This window comes from Onychomys torridus, chromosome 23 (genome assembly GCF_903995425.1).
Source record: "Onychomys torridus chromosome 23, mOncTor1.1, whole genome shotgun sequence".
NCBI classification, from domain to species: domain Eukaryota; kingdom Metazoa; phylum Chordata; class Mammalia; order Rodentia; family Cricetidae; genus Onychomys; species Onychomys torridus.
The window spans coordinates 21,714,827-21,730,693 of record NC_050465.1 but is presented as its reverse complement, the minus strand read 5'-3'; the positions used below and the strand labels follow the sequence as shown (position 1 = coordinate 21,730,693).

The 15,867-nt window shown below is 42.1% G+C and overlaps 1 protein-coding gene across 11 annotated transcripts in view; it reads left to right on the top strand.

Moving 5' to 3' along the window:
* Positions 1–15,867, top strand: part of Ptprm (protein tyrosine phosphatase receptor type M) — a 709,515-nt gene that overhangs the window by 596,614 nt on the left and 97,034 nt on the right. The gene's annotated exons all lie outside the window — the stretch shown is intronic.

Here is a 15,867-nt window from a genome sequence, read left to right as displayed (position 1 = left end):
TAAGCAAGGACTGTGATGTGTGCAGTTTAGAAGAGAGACAACTTACAGAGTATTTGAAAGTTCATTCCAGGTAAAAGCTGATTAGAAGAGAGACCATAGTGTTATATTGGCCTTAGACAAAATCAAATGCAGCACAGAAACATCAGTCAAGGCATCACTGCTGCTGACTAACATAACATGACATTCTGTTCACTCAGAAGAGATCATTCTCAGCTTAGGTACAGAAAATCCTCCAGGCAAAACCAAATGCTTCCTCAAAGAATACATCATAGAGCACTGTTCTCAACAGTGCGGTAAAGGCTACATAAGATATTAAGAAAGCTGACAGTGTAGAAATTTCTAAGTAGCAGTCACATATTACAATTCACTTTTTATGATTATAATTCAGTCAAGTTGAAAATAATAGATTAAAATATTTTTAATCCACTCTAAGTAATTCATTCTCAAAGAAGATATTATAATAAAAATTCTAAAATATTTAATACCCTGGCAAGACAATATAAATTCTATCACAACTGGGTGTGGGACCATTGTTACTTAGAGGTGAATTGAATGTTCTTAATTCACTTCTTACACTAGGAAAAGGAACACTTGAGAATTGATGTTTAGCAAACCATTTAGGGAGAAAGAGCAGAACACGTTCAAAGAAAGTAAAAGGAAATCAAGAAAGAGCAGAAATGAAATATTTCTATGGGAAGAGTATTAGAGATAAACAAAAACAAAAGTTATTTCTTTGAAATGAATAATAAAACTGGAAACATAACAGGAATATTTGAATAAAAAGATAAAAAATATAAATCATTTTTACCATGACAACATTTCTGAATAAAACCAAAATATGCAAGTTCCTCTGAAAATATTACATATGAAAATAACTCAAGAAAAACTAGAGGCCCAGAATGCATTCTAAGTACTGAAATGAAAATGAGAAACAAAATTTTAGCAAGAAGTGGTAGGTAGCACACACCTTTAGTGCCAACACTAAAGGAAGCACAGGTAGACAGGTCTTCATGAGTTCTAAGCCACCCAGGGCTACAGAGCAACTTCCAGACAAAACTTCAGTGACACATCCTCCTAGCTACAGCAAAGGTTTACAGGAGAAAGAGGTCAACAGAAATGAAGGTGAGTCCCTAGAAGACGCAAGTTTGAGCTGAGTTCAAATGCAGTTCCTTAGCAAAATAAGGGAATTAAGAGACACCTGATGACAACACATGCATGAGCGTGGCCCTCTTACAATGGCAGGACTCTGTCCTGTCTGATACGGGAGCTGTTAGTCACTTATACCATGATGAAGGCACTGAGCAGCATGGCTGATGCCCTCTGGCTTGTCTTGGGATTTGGGGATGAACCACAGATAATCAGCAACTTCTGTTGCTTTTGAAACATCTTAGCAACACTGTGGTTTCTCTGATGTTTAAGAAGTACTCATGACCATTGGGTATCATTTAGACAGTCTCAGCTGTATTGGGCAACTCAAGTTTACTCATCAGTGGGGTCCATGGATTGCTTTGTCTAATATCTCAGCAAAGACTTCTTGGTCAGAGGTTAATTGCAATCTACCTCAGCCCTCTGGAACAAGAAATAATATTTTCTTAGTGTTGTGGAATGAGTTTTGTTGATTCCCTTCCAGTTCATTTAGTTAGAAGTAGAGTAGGGAATCTGGGGTGGGCATAGCATGGTCTTTGTATTGCATTTTTTTTTTTTGTTATAGAAAAGAAAACTAGCTAGCAATATATTGTGTAATACTAGTCATGAGAAGGGATGAACTTCAATGTACAACAGCTTGGATAGATCCTCAAAGCATTGTGTTGAGGGAAAATGGAAATTCCTTCTGATCCTAACTAGAGGTCCTGTGTGAACACTACAGACACTGTAAGCATAGATGGTAGGAGTTAGGGCAGAGAGATGACACTGAGGAGGCTCCACAGAGAGTCTCTTCAGGGGTAGGATGATTCTATTACTGCTTAGGTAATGTCTACACAAACCTATACTGGACATGAACGGGCACAGAGCAGTGTACACAGTGTGCAGTCTCTAAAAACTTACCCTTTGATATAATTTAAGAGACCCATAGCCAAGCCCTTGGCCAAGATTGTGGAGTTCAATTGAAGATGGGGAGGAAGGATTATAAAAGCAAGGGGGGGATCAGAATCATGATGGGGAAAACCACAGAGATAGCTGTCCCAAGCTTGTGGGAGCTCATGGACTCTGGACTGACAGCTGGGGAGCCTGCATGGGACCGAACTAGGCCCTCTGAATGTGGGTGAAAGTTGCGTGGCAGACCTAGAAAGCTAGGTCTGGCCCCAACTTGGTATGTCAGACTGGGTAGACTGCCCAAAGTAGGCCTTACCCTCTATGAAAAGGGGATGGAGGTGAGATGGGGGTAGGTTGGGGAGAAGAGGAGGGAGGGGGAACAGGGGTTGGTATGTAAAAGGAAAGAAAAAAATTTTAATAAAAAAAATTTCAAAATTATTATTATTTACTAAAATAATGAATGATGAAGTGAAATTCAAAATATGCTGGAGTCAAATTCAAGGAGAATGGTACAGCTCTAACATGAAAATTCGGAGAAAGTATTCATGTCATTTACGCTGCCCTCTCTGAGGTACTTTGGTTAAATTACTCAGTACACTGTAGGGACACAGTGAGTGTGCTGTGCTGTCCTGGGCTATTACCGCTGAATACAGAGTTTATTGTTATTAACATGTTTCCTTCCTGATGGAAATATTGAGCCTTTTCTTTTTCTCTTATGTAACCTCTTGGCAAAAATTCAGCTTCTTTTTCAGAAGTATTTTCTTCTGAATGGAGGGTCTAGATAGAATAGGAAGGGTCATCCTGCTGTAGAACAGACCAAAGCACAGGACCCCCAAGGCCTTAGAGCTCTGCCGTTTGCATTTCAAACTCATCCTTGGGCACACTTCCCATTTCCTTTCAACTCTGCTCTGTGGTCTTCACAAAGACATTCTAAGGCCATGTGTCTTGCTGCATGCAGAATCTTGGCTCCATTTTAATCCCAGCTTTGGAAATGTACGTTAAACCATGCAGCCTCAAGCTTTTAATATATTATCTGTTTCCTTGTAACAAGACCAATTCCTCATTTAAAAAAAAAGAGTAGCAGAATCTAAATGTAACTGTTGGCTACTTACTTTTAGCATCTTACCTCGATTCATTTCAAGTAACTCTAATCCTGACCTCAGACCGTAGTTCCGAGGACAAAAACTCTGTACTGGGGCATTACTCTTGCAGATATAATGGTAATTTATTTAAAATTAGACAGGATCTATGTACATATATTTTTCAATACAATGTAGAAAATATTCTTTATATATCACCTCACTGTTTATATGTAGCACAGTTTTTATATCTATTTATTTATATATCCAAGGACACTTAGATTCTTTCTGCGTGGTGGCTATTATGACTAGTGCAACAGTGAAGAGAGGGTGCAGCGGTGCCTTTGATATGTTAATTTTACTTCTTTGAGCTATCTATCCAATAATGGGATTGCTTTATTTGTCAATTATACCTAAGAAGCAAAGCGATAAATGAATGCCCAATATTATTTCTTGCTGTTGTGTTTTGAGAGGAGTTTTATGTTGACTCTTTTAAGATGGCCCTGAACTTGTTTTAAAATATTGTTATTAATTCCTTGAGAATTTCATACAGCATATTTATCATACTCACCCCTGGCTCGTCTCCACAACTCCTCCCAAAGCCACTAGCCCCATCCCTTGCACCCCAGCTTAAGTGCCCTCTCTCTATTTGGTTTTTTTGGTTTTTTTTTTTTTTTTTTTGGTTTTTAATCCACCAAATCCAGTTTGTGATGCCCATACTCTCCTGAGTATGGAGCTACATAGACCTTAAAGAAAACAGACGTTGTGCCCCAGAAGTCATCAACTTTCCATGGCTCCTCAGTTGGAGCTAGAAGTCCAGCAGCTGCTTTCCTCTCAATGCTGGGAGTTGACTGTCTTGATCCTGGGTAGCACTGTGAGTTCATGGGTGCACCACTCCTGTTATGTCCAGAAGACACTGTTTGGTTTGGGTCCTCCCTAAACTCTGCCCCCTCTTCCATGCTGGACCCTGAACCTGGAGAAAGAGATGTGATGGAGACGTCCCACTGTGGCTGAGCACTTCATTGCCACTTTGGTCAGTTATGAGTTTCTGGGTTAGCCACAGTGCACTGAACAAAGAAATGTCTCTAATGTCACCCAAACACTATAGCAACTTATGGTTAGAGAGAAAGGGTGAAAAGAAAATTGATGAGTAAGAGTAGTAAGTTCTCCCCTAGGTTCTGTTAGCTCTCCAACCATAGGTTCTTGACTAGATTCACAATACCAAGCATGAGTTTCTTCCTATGGGTTAGGATTTAAAATCAATTATAAAGTAGTTGGTTATTTCATAACATTCAGGTCACAATAATATGAACCTTTCCAAGAGCCAAGCTCCAAAAAAATACATTGAAATATTATATATATATATATATATACATACATACATACACACACACACACACACACACACACACACACATATATATATATATTAATGAATGATGTATGGATACCCTGATTGACAGTGGCCACTTACTGGTAGTATCCCTCATAGGTCCCAGGTGGATAGCCCATTCTACGGGTACTAAGTGCAGAAAGGCTAAGCATCTTCTCTTTGGGGCTAGGAGGGGTATGGATATCTATTTGTGCCTGGCACGCTTTGTGCATTTCCCTAAAAGTTCTAGAAACTCCATACTACTATAACAACCTTTCTTGGCTCTACAAGTACAAACACCATGTGTTCCTTTCACGGATACCAACAGATGTTACATGTGTGCATGCCATGTCTGGTGGTGGCATGTGGAGGCCAGAGGTCAGTGTCAAGTGTCTCCCTCAGCTGCTTTCTAGTCACCTTGTTTGTTTGTTTGTTTGTTTGTTTGTAGACAGGGTCTCTTACCGGAACTGGAGCTAGTTCACCACAAATCAGCTAGACTGGCTGAGCAGTGGCTCCTCAGCACTGGGGTCACAGACACATGCTGCCACACCTGGCTTTTGCACACATGCTAGAGATAAGAGGTCCGGGTCTTCGTACTTGTTCAGGGAGCCATCCCTTCAGCTGTTTGCTTTTGATACAGAAAGCCAGCCTCTTTGATATTATAGAAAATCCTATCATGAAAATTGAAAACTAGATGTGGTCACTTGTTCCAGCTGAGAGTTCATTATAGCTGGGATGAACAGCTGAGTCTTCTGGTCTGGGGCCACTCATCACTTCCTCTCTCTCAGCCTAAAAATAGGCTCAGGCTCAGAACGTAGCCAGGGTAGAGCCTGCTGCTGCCAATGCTTGCTTGTTTCCTATTAGTTTTTTCCTATTAACTTTACCTAGTGTGTAAGCTTTCCATTTACTAGAACACTATTAATATTCATTTATAAGCAAATCTATCACATATAATAATTAACACATTTAATCAAAGTCAGGAAAGTGAGCAGGATATAAGGGAAATGGTAACACTGGATATACCACTGAGTAAAATTTAGAAAGATGCTATGAATTGTGGTCAACTGTTACTGTCAACCTCTGGGTTCTCCCCTGCCCCCTTCTTCAGCCACCTGCATCTGCCAATCCAAAAGTATGTTAACCAGATGAAGTACAGTTTTGACAGTATGCGTACAAATGGGTCGTACATTCTATCTAAGATACGTGGCAAGGCGATGCATCTGTTCAATCAGGGTTCCCAAGGTGGGACTCCTCTGTCTCTATAGAATGGTCTTCCCAACCCACTGGACCCTCTGTCTGCACCAGCATCCTACCCTGGACCTGTAAGGATCTCACTATTGACTTGTCTAGCATCTCTTTCCCATGCATCAACTGTAACGACTGTAGTGTCAAGACTTGGCTCACCAAAAGTGTCTGTGCAACTCAGAAGTAAAAATGTCCTCAGTCTTCAACAAGGAAGGACATTTGGCTCAAGCCAGTGAAGGAAGAGCATCCTCGATCCTAGAAATAACGTTCAGCTGCCATTTTTCAGTAGAGCCTATATGGGCCAGGGACACAGCTCCATAGACGAACACTGTTAAACATTAAGAAGAATCCACATTGGACTTTCTGACAGTAAACTGAAATGCAATTACTTTTCACTAAACTGGAAAGGTATTTCTGAACTTTCTTTCTACATCTTAAACATAATTCTTCTCTGTAAATTTCTGTCTTTAATCACCTTGGCTTGGGTATTACAGGAAGAGCAGGGAACTGTGCTGAGAAATTTTATAAATTAATACATGTCAAAAGAGAGCTACAAATTGCATATTAAAATTCCTTTTTTCTGCTACACTTATTCATACCCAAACCTGTCATCTCTTAAAGTGTGTACTTTAGTTTTCAGTCATATTTGACAGAGCTTGTGTGGACTCTGATTTCTGAGGTAAGAACTTTTTAAAAGTCACCGCTTTCTAAGAAGTCACCCTTAAAGGTGGGTATTTATTTTGTATTTTGTTTTAGTTACTAACAGATCAGCAAGCACAAAACAACTACCCCAGGAGCTGGGGAAAAGCTCTCTAGCGAGCATGCACTTAGCATGCTAAGACCCTGGATTCAATCCCCAACATCAGAAAGAAAAGGGAAATGCCATCTTGCTTCTGCGTGCCATGTAGAACCAGTGAAGGAAAGAGATTAAGCCACTGGAGGGACTGGGGGACAGAAAGGGTCATCAGAGAGGTGATGTCAGCAAACGGAGTCAGCAAAGATGCTTTTCATCGGATCTCAAGCTTCAATATGAGAGCAGTGGCTGGCAGCCTTGCTTGAGCACTTACTGCATGCTGCACACATTATACAGACTTACTCAGTCATGATAGCTGTGAGAAGGAGACTCCCAGGGTTGAAGTGCCAGGGAGCAGGGAATGTTTTAAGGAACTCACTGTGAAGCATGTGTATGGACCACAGGGCAGCAAAGAGACTGGTCCGGTGGCTTCTGCAGTAGTTCAATGAAAGATAAATAGGGCCTGGCTTTTTCAGCTGCTCTCAGGCCAGGAGAAGCTGACACTTTGTAGAGAAGCATCCATTTGCTCTCTGGGAGTCTCCAGGTTACTTTTCTCCAAGAAGATGCTTTTGATTGTTATGGAAGGGCCGGGTGCCTCTAGCTCAGGCTCACTGACAGCTGTTTGGAGTCAAGTACAGAGAGGGAGGAAATTGCAGTTCTGAGCAGTACTAATAGCCCACACCCCAGGGCTGTCTGTATCTCAGGGGAAATGAAAACAGCCTTTCCGCAGGCTGGGTAGTAATCCTGGAGGGAGATCTTCAGCCTGATGTGACCTCCAGAAATTGTAAAACCTTTGGCTCCAATCCTCTCTCTGCTACTTCACAAAGAGAGCAGCCTTTCCCTTCGTGTCCATGCCTGGTGGCCCCATGACATCACTGCTTTGACACCTTCCAATTAGAGCGGTCTTCTTAGGATTGCCAGGGTAATGCAGTGAGGACAGGGATGAATCCAGGTTCCAGAATCTCTGAAAGATGGATCCATCGCTCTGACCTACAACATAATCAAGAGAGATTCAGGGACTTTTTCTCAAGCATCACATGAGGGAGATACACACTGTTCTAAATCCCCGCCTGTCCAGCCTCTGGCTAGACCTGTCCTTGCTCTGTGAGAAGCAGCAGAGATCCTGTCGAGGAGGACTGGAACTACAGGTACCACCTCTGGCTGCTGAAAAGCCCTCATTGATAAGCATTGAAAATCCCTTTGGTTTTTCCTATTCCCATGGGGTCATCATTTATCATGGTCTCTTCTTCCTTGTTCTCCCTCTCTGTTCTTGATCCAGCTGGGATCTCCCGCTCCCCTAAGCTCTCTTTCCCTCGATCCTTGCCCTTCATTATGCCCACTCACATCCAGTTTGCTCATGTAGATCTCATCCATTTCCCATCATTGGGTGATCCCTGTGTCTTTCTTAGGGTCCTGTTTTCTAGGTAGCCTCCCTGGAGTTGTGAGTAGCAGTCTAGTCATCCTTTGTTTTACATCTAGTATGAGTGAGTACATACCATGTTTGTCTTTCTGAGTCTGGGTTACCTCGCTCAGGATGATTTTTTTTTCTAGATCCATCCATTTGCCTGCAAACCTCATGATGTCATTGTTTTTCTCTGAGTAGTACTCCATTATATATATGTACCACATTTTATTTATCCATTCTTCAGTTGAAGGGCATCTAGGTTGCTAGAGAGGTCCCCAGAAATCCACAAAAATACCTCCACAATAGACTACTGGCAATGGTCGAAAGAAAGCCCCAACTGACCTACTCTGGTGATCAGATGACCAAACACGCTATCATGCTAGAAATCTCATCCAATGACTGATGGAAGTGGATGCAGAGCGCCCCAGCCAGGCCCCAGGTGGAGCTCCTGGAATCCAATCAGCAAGAAAGAGGAGGGATTGTATGAGCGAGAATTGTTGAGACCAAGATTGGGAAAACCACAGGGACAAATAGCCAAACTAGTGGAAACACATGAACTATGAACCAAAAGCTGAGGAGGATCAGGCCCTCTGGATAAGTGAGACAATTGAATAGCTTGAACTGTTTGGCAGGCATCCAGGCAGTGGAACCGGGACCTGTCCTTAGTGCATGAGATGTCTGTTTGGAACCTGGGACTTATGTGGGGACACTTTACTCAGCCTGGGAGGAGGGAACTGGACCTGCCAGGACTGAATCTACCAGGTTGAGCTGAATCCCCACGGGAGTCCTTGCCCTGGAGGAGATGGGAATGCGGGGTGGGCAGGGAGAAGGGGGGCAGGTGGGAGGAGGGAGGACAGGGAAATCCATGGCTGATATGTAAAATTAAATCAAATTATAAAATTTTTAAAAATGAGAAAAAAAAGAAAACTCCTTTGGAAGCAGGTTCTGGGGAGCCAGGGCTCCTCAAATTCTAAACTGAGAGTTTCCTCACAGATTCAGGCAGCAAGAAGAGCCTTAAAGCCGGTGGTGGTGGCGCACACCTTTAATCCCAGCACTTGGGAGGCAGAGGCAGGCGGATTTTTGTGAGTTCGAGGCCAGCCTGGACCAGGAAAGCTGCAACACCACAGAGAAACCCTGTCTCGAAAAACAAAACAAAGAACAACAACAAAAAACGGGGCCTTCAAATCTGAGGGAAGCACCTCAAAAGAGGGGCTACAGAGCACCGCCTTTTTTCTAAGCTGCCTTTTAAAGAAATGCCTGACCATCCCCAAGCTCTCCCCTCTGCCTTTATAATAAACACTGTGCCAGAGTCCACCCCAGTGCTGTAGACACCGCCCCTTCCTGGAGCAGCCACCGCCTGCATACTGCTCAGCTGGCATGAGTCCCCATCTTTGCCCCATCCCTCATTTACTAAAGTGTTTGTGTTCATTTGTCGGTGAGGTAGTTGTGTTTCCTTCTCCCTTTGCACTTGATTGGTGGTTTTCACATGTGTTTTCTGCTTGGGTACACTTGAGGGATAGGTTACATCATTAACAGGAGGTATGACCACTGTGGGGATTCTGAACTGGGCAAATGTAAACAGGAAGATTTGAGTGTGCTTCAAATAGCCAACAAGGATGTATTTCCAAAGAGAACCGTGACTTAGCTATGGATGTCACATTGCTTTCACTCAGGGTTGACATTCAACAGCATAAGGAACATGTCCTGAAGGCCAGCCAGACATAGAGCGACATGTTCTGGCCACAGAAGCGCCATAGTTTGTTATAGGTTACAAGGCAACGCTGGGTAAAGGAAGACTGTCATAGGACAAGCACCATCCAGGTCCTCATCCTCCGGACACTCCAAGTAGGAAAGTCCTACACACTTCCTCATTGGATTAAGCTGTAACTTTTAAAGGGCCATTGAATTGGTAAGAGCTTAGCAACTTCTTTAAAACACACAATGGTTGTGCACATGTTGACTGGTTTCCATAGACACCTGCACAAATGGGTCTAGATTCTTCTTCTCACCCATTTCCACCTTTTCTGCCCTTGAAGTGTCCTATGCTTTGATTGCTTTTGTCTGGGACATTGGAGAAGGACAGTACCAAGGCCACTGCAACCACAGGGCATGACCTTCAGGGCCCCTTTCTGTGCGCACTCCACTTTGTGGCCATTCAGGCAGAGTTAGCTATCTCCCATTGCCTTGCTGCTCTAGCAATAAATTGTTTATATAGACCCAATAAAATGCAATGCTTGGAAGAACCAGAAGAGAAATATGGGCAGGAAACAAAGAAAGTTCAGAGACTCTGCGTGCCCTGATGGCTTCATCTTCCTCCTTCCAGGGTGATGATTTCAATAGTTTTAACGTGCACAATTTTATTCATAAGAGAAAGGGAGGAAAAATTCCATTTCAGAAGCTTCTAAAACACTTGACCCCACACTGCCTGAGAATGCTTTGTTGTTCTGTATAGCCTTGACCCACAATCCCATTCATTCTAGCGGTTTTTCTGTTGAATAGGGTTTTCTTTCTCTTTTTTTTTTTTTTTTTTTTTTTAATATCAGAGAGCTTTGGCATTTTTTAACAGACTGCATCATTTTGGAGTAACATTCTCTCGAGGTGGGCCACTGAGATGTGTAATTATATCCTGTGGGAAATGACGGTGGCATGAGGGGTGTGGGAGGAGGTTATTGAATCACAAAAACACGTTCCCTATTCAGAAAAAAATGACAGTGTGCAGGATGTTCAATTTCCTCCTGCCCCGTGACCGTAGCGAGCACAGCATCTACAAGCAGAGAAGTCATTGGTATTCACCAGAGCCGGCCTGGTTTTGTTTTTTATTGTTTCAGAAACTTATTACTCTTTCAGAGCGGTTCCCAGGTTTGCTGCCTTTTTCTCGGTATATAGGAGCTATGGTAGTCAGAGGAAGCACTTTAATTACATTTTAAGTAGAATAAAAGCATGAGAATATTTATGAAATTTCTAACAGAAGGTGCAGTGGGACCATTAACTTAAATCCCAAAAATGTATAAAGTAGGTTTTTTGAAATGAAAAAAAAAAACATAGTGCATTGAATTGTACCTGCATATTAAAAACGTGCCCTAAACACATAATGCCTAACTGTGTGTGTTGTAGTTGAAACTCCTCCTGTAAAGCATGTCCTGGGGATGCGAGGCATCGCTCTCTGTCTCCTCGGCTTGTCCTTAAGTTGATGCTCCAGAGATGCAAGTCACCCACCAAACAATCATCTTCATAATGTCCCTCAGATGTCCCTACTGCTCTCTCTCATTGGGTCATTTCCCTCAGATCATCTGTGCTTTGATTAAATTTGATTTTAATGAACTTACAAATAATTCTGTCAAGCGGAAAAATATGAGGTGAGAGATGGGGAGGAACTAAGGTTCACACTTAAGCTTGAACATGACAGAGGCATCTCAGGAGAGGAAAGGTCAAGTTTTCACTGAGCCACCACATGTTCATGAAGCCTGAGTCCTTTGAGGGGTCTCGGCCTTGGCACCAGCAGGATTCAAAGGTTGGTTGGCTGTACTTTCAATGGTTTGATAAAGCTATTGAAAAGAACCATCTAGAATGATACAGCATAAATTATGTAGTGTTTATTCCCAAAAAAAATTGGTTCAATGTTGAATTCTAATCAAAGCTTCAATCTGTGTTATTTAAAGGAAATTGTATATCTTTGACTCTTAAAATATTTTTTAAAAAGAGCTTAAAAACCTCTTTATTCTTGCCCAGAGAAAAAGTGCATGATGTAAGTCTTATAAAGCAAGTCAATTTATTAAGAGAGATGTAAAAACCAACACTAGGTTTTTTTTTTAATATAACTAATATTCAGTAATGAATATAGCCAATCTATTGACTAGCAACCTGTTGACAATCAATCTATTGACTCTCCAGGGCAGTGAGTGTCCCAGGTACTTGATATCCTACTGTGTATTCTACTTGTTGGTAACTTTACTAGTAATGATCCATGTTGTGGTGTGCAAACACAAAACAAAGCCAAACCCAAAAAAAAAAAAAAAATGGATCAAAAGCATTGTCAGAAGCCTACATCTCTCAGAGGAAGAAAGAATGAAGCTACCTGCTATGTATGATGTTGCACATTTCTTTGGGTGTGGCCACAGACTAGCTCCAACACAGTTACACGGTGCTAATAAACTGGGTTCTTGTCTCTGAGAATTTGAAACCAAGAGAACCCTGGGTGCTGTGTGATGAGTAACCCTGGGTGCTGTGTGATGAGTACTCTTCGCTGCCAACTTGACTGGATTTACAAATCACCTATGAGATTGGCAGGTCCTTTCCAGAAAGCATTAAGGAAGTGGAGAAACCCACCCTGAGGAGAAATGACACCATTTCTTGGGCTGAGGACCTGAACAAAATAAAATAGTAGAAAGGACAAAGCTCAATGTCAGTGTCCTCTGCTCTCTGTGCTCTCTCTACCAAGAAATAAGGAACTCCCTCTGCCCTAAGCTCCTGCCACCATGCCCATCTACCCAAGTGGAAGGCAAGCAGCTGTGGCTGGACCCTCTGAAACTGAGCCAAAATAGTCATTTCTCCCTTAAGTCATCCCTGTCAGGTGCATGAAGTCATAGCAATGAAGACTGTAATGAACACAGGCTTTGACTGTGAGGGACCCATGTGTCATACTACAGCTCCACAGAGCACCCATTACTGTTGAAGCCCTAGCTAGTTTAACATCCTAACTTAAAATCTCCACTTACTTTGGGTACTGCTTTAAGCATATGAAGAAACATAAAATCTAAAAATAAATGCTCTTAGATATTTTTTAGAATATATTCTAATAAAATCCTAATTTCTGAAACTGGTTTTATCTTAGTACAGATTTCCAATTTAAAATTTTTGCACTCAGCCTCTTTAGCAGAAGTCAGCAAAAGCCAGTACCACTAGTCCTGCAATCTCTCTCTTCCTCCCTCGGCCCCCATGCCTGCATTATTTATCTCCAAGGCAATGATAAGAAGGTCTGATCTAAATGATTTGCATGGAGAGTTTACCCATGCAGTTGGAGCAGAACATTTGCCGAAAGTCCAAGATGCAATCACTGTTTTAATAAGGAGTCATCAAGTGGAGGCGTGGAGGTGACGGCCACCCCACCATCTTCTCATAGCACTCTTTATTTGGTTCCGTGTCGGCTTTCCTGTGAGTCACACAATCCCTGCAGGGGCAGTTGAGTGGCTCATATGCATCCTATAAGAAAACACATGTTGTATAATAAGCAGCCAAAAATAAGACAAAATTTACTTGATATGTCTTTAAATCTTTATTACTTTTTAACCTTTAGGGGTGTGTGTGTGTGTGTGTGTGTGTGTGTGTGTGTGTGTGTGTGTGTGTGTGTGTGTGTGTGTGTGTCAGCCCACATGTAGAAGTTAAAGGACAAATCGTTGGAGTAAGTTCTCTGTTTCCACAGTGTAGAATTGAACTCAGGTCAGTAGGCACCTTTATCTGCTGAGCCATCTTGCTGGCCCTTTAATATTTTCCTCATTAGATGCAAGGAGATGTGAACTAGATATGGAAATTAGCCATATACTTTTGGATAGAAATAGTATTGCCTCTCCCTCTAAAGTCACGGTCAGAGTGGGATGCTTCACAAAGAGCAGGGGTTAAGAGAACACATTGCTCCTTCCTACCTTTACCCCAGTGAGGCTCAGCTGAGATGATGAACTCATTCCTCTGAGTCTCTTGCTGATGCCCACCTTGGTAAGAGCTCAGAGATGACAAATCATGAGCCCCATCCTGATTAAAACATTCCAGGGTGCTGAAATGGAACAAGATTGGTTATTTTCCCATTTGCTGATTGATGTCTATCCTGATCACCAATTAAATGGAAACAGTGGGGTCAAATAACTGCTTTTAAGGGTAAGGGCTCTCTCTTGGAAGTACTGTGATTACCACATACCCAGCTGCAAGGTGAGCGCCAGACAGCAAGGGGCCTCTGCTTGTCAGGACTGAGACAGGCTGTCTGTGCCTCTGCGAAACTGCACCTCTTGGTGACCCCATAAACTGCAGCAGGGATCCACTAGAAGATGTCAGAGCCCCCTCCAAGTCAGTTCTCTTCCCCCATCTTCCTACAGAAGAATAAGGGGAAAACCCAGAACTTTTTAAATGAGTAGAAAAGGCAGGGGAAGTGAAATTGGTAATTAAATCATGACATACTCAAAGTAGAATTACATTGTTAGAAGTCAAATAATAGTTATTACTCAAACTGTGAAATAATTGTCATTCACAGAATAACAAAGACACTTTCCAAAACGAGAATATTTTACTTCAAAAATCCCTGGAGCTATTTTTAAATGCATATTATAGGGCATAGGAGAGTTAACACACTGTAGGTTGTCATGGGTTGTGTGCTTATAATCTCCTGGTTATATGGTGGTCTTGTTCCAAGTGGAATTATCTAGTGAGTATTTACCTGTGCCTTATTGTCTCAATTTATCAATAACTTGAAAATATTTCATTTTTATTTATGCTGTTTCCTCAGGTACTTTATTCTTCAACCAGTAATATATGACTATCACTTCAATTGTTCATACACAAAACCTCCTATCTTTGTCTTTCCTTAAGGGTTCTTTGAAAATTCATTTTTATTTTATATGTATGAGTGTTTTTCATGCATGCATGCATGTACCCATACAGGCCAGAGAAAAGCATCAGATCCACTGAGCTCTAGTTACAGATGGTTGTGAGCCCTTATATGGGTGCTGGGAACCAAACCCAGGTCCTCTGCAAGAGCAGCAAGTGCTCTTAACCACTGATTGGTCTCTCCAGCCTCTCTCCCTAATATTTTTCACAATGATAAATATATTTTAAATATTTTTCAAAAGTAGAATGTCTTTTATGATCATGGCTCAGCAACCTGAGATGAAGATGGGCAATTTAATACTCGGTTCTTATGTTGGTGGTATGATGCTTTTCTTCCTGCATCCTATGAAGTTGGTGGCTTCTGCTGGTTTGTGCCATGGGTATATTGATGACAAGGTTTAAAAATCCAGGGGATGGACAGAGCTATGATCAGGTTCTTTTCCAGCCTGTTTGTTGTAGGAACTCAGCTAGATTATAGGAGCAAGACTTGACATGGTATGAAAAATGGGGAGGGCACAGTTGTATCTGAATGAAATCTGTGAAGTGTATATGGGTGGTGCTGTGTTCCAATATTATTTGCTCCTCAGAGGTCCATAGTTGGAAGTTTGGACTTTATTGTGTTCATGTTGTGTTTCCAGAGCCTTTAAGAAGTGGAGCCTGAATACAGATTCTTAGGTCAACTGGAGGAAGACCTCTGAAGGGATTGTAGAGTCCCAGCCTCTCAGACCCCGTCTTCCCTTCTGACTCCCCCACCCCTGCTACCAATGTGTTCCTAACATATTGCCATTTACCACCAGAGACCAAGCAAACAGGGCTATCTGATCTTGAGTGCAAATTGACAAGTCTCTCTTTTTATTCTTTACAAGTAGCCTGCCTCTGGTATGTCATTCAAATTATGGAAAATGAACTAATACAGACAGGTTTCCAAAGTCTTAGAACACTTTCTTTATATCAAAGCAATTATGTGCTATCACAAAGCAGTGCCGACCATCATTCATTCAGTAAATATTTATTGAATGCAAGCCATGAGGGCATAAGCTCCAGGTCAACAAAACTGCTGAACACACAGTCCCCTCTCAGACTCTAGCCTGATGACAGACAATCATAGAGTGTGCTGAGCACTGGCCATTGTCCACATGCTGTGTGCCAGGCAGGCAAGTCTATGACTGCTGGAGCCCTTTCTCAACCGTGCTGGGGACCAGCTCAGCTGGTGTCTGTGACAATGACAAGAAACGAGCTTTTCTCAACTTGCACGTTGCCGTGTGCCACCTGTAACTTCTGGGTAGACTTGACGACATAAGAGGAAACGCTGTGGGCAGTAACGTGGGAATAAAGCCCTAGATCAGTC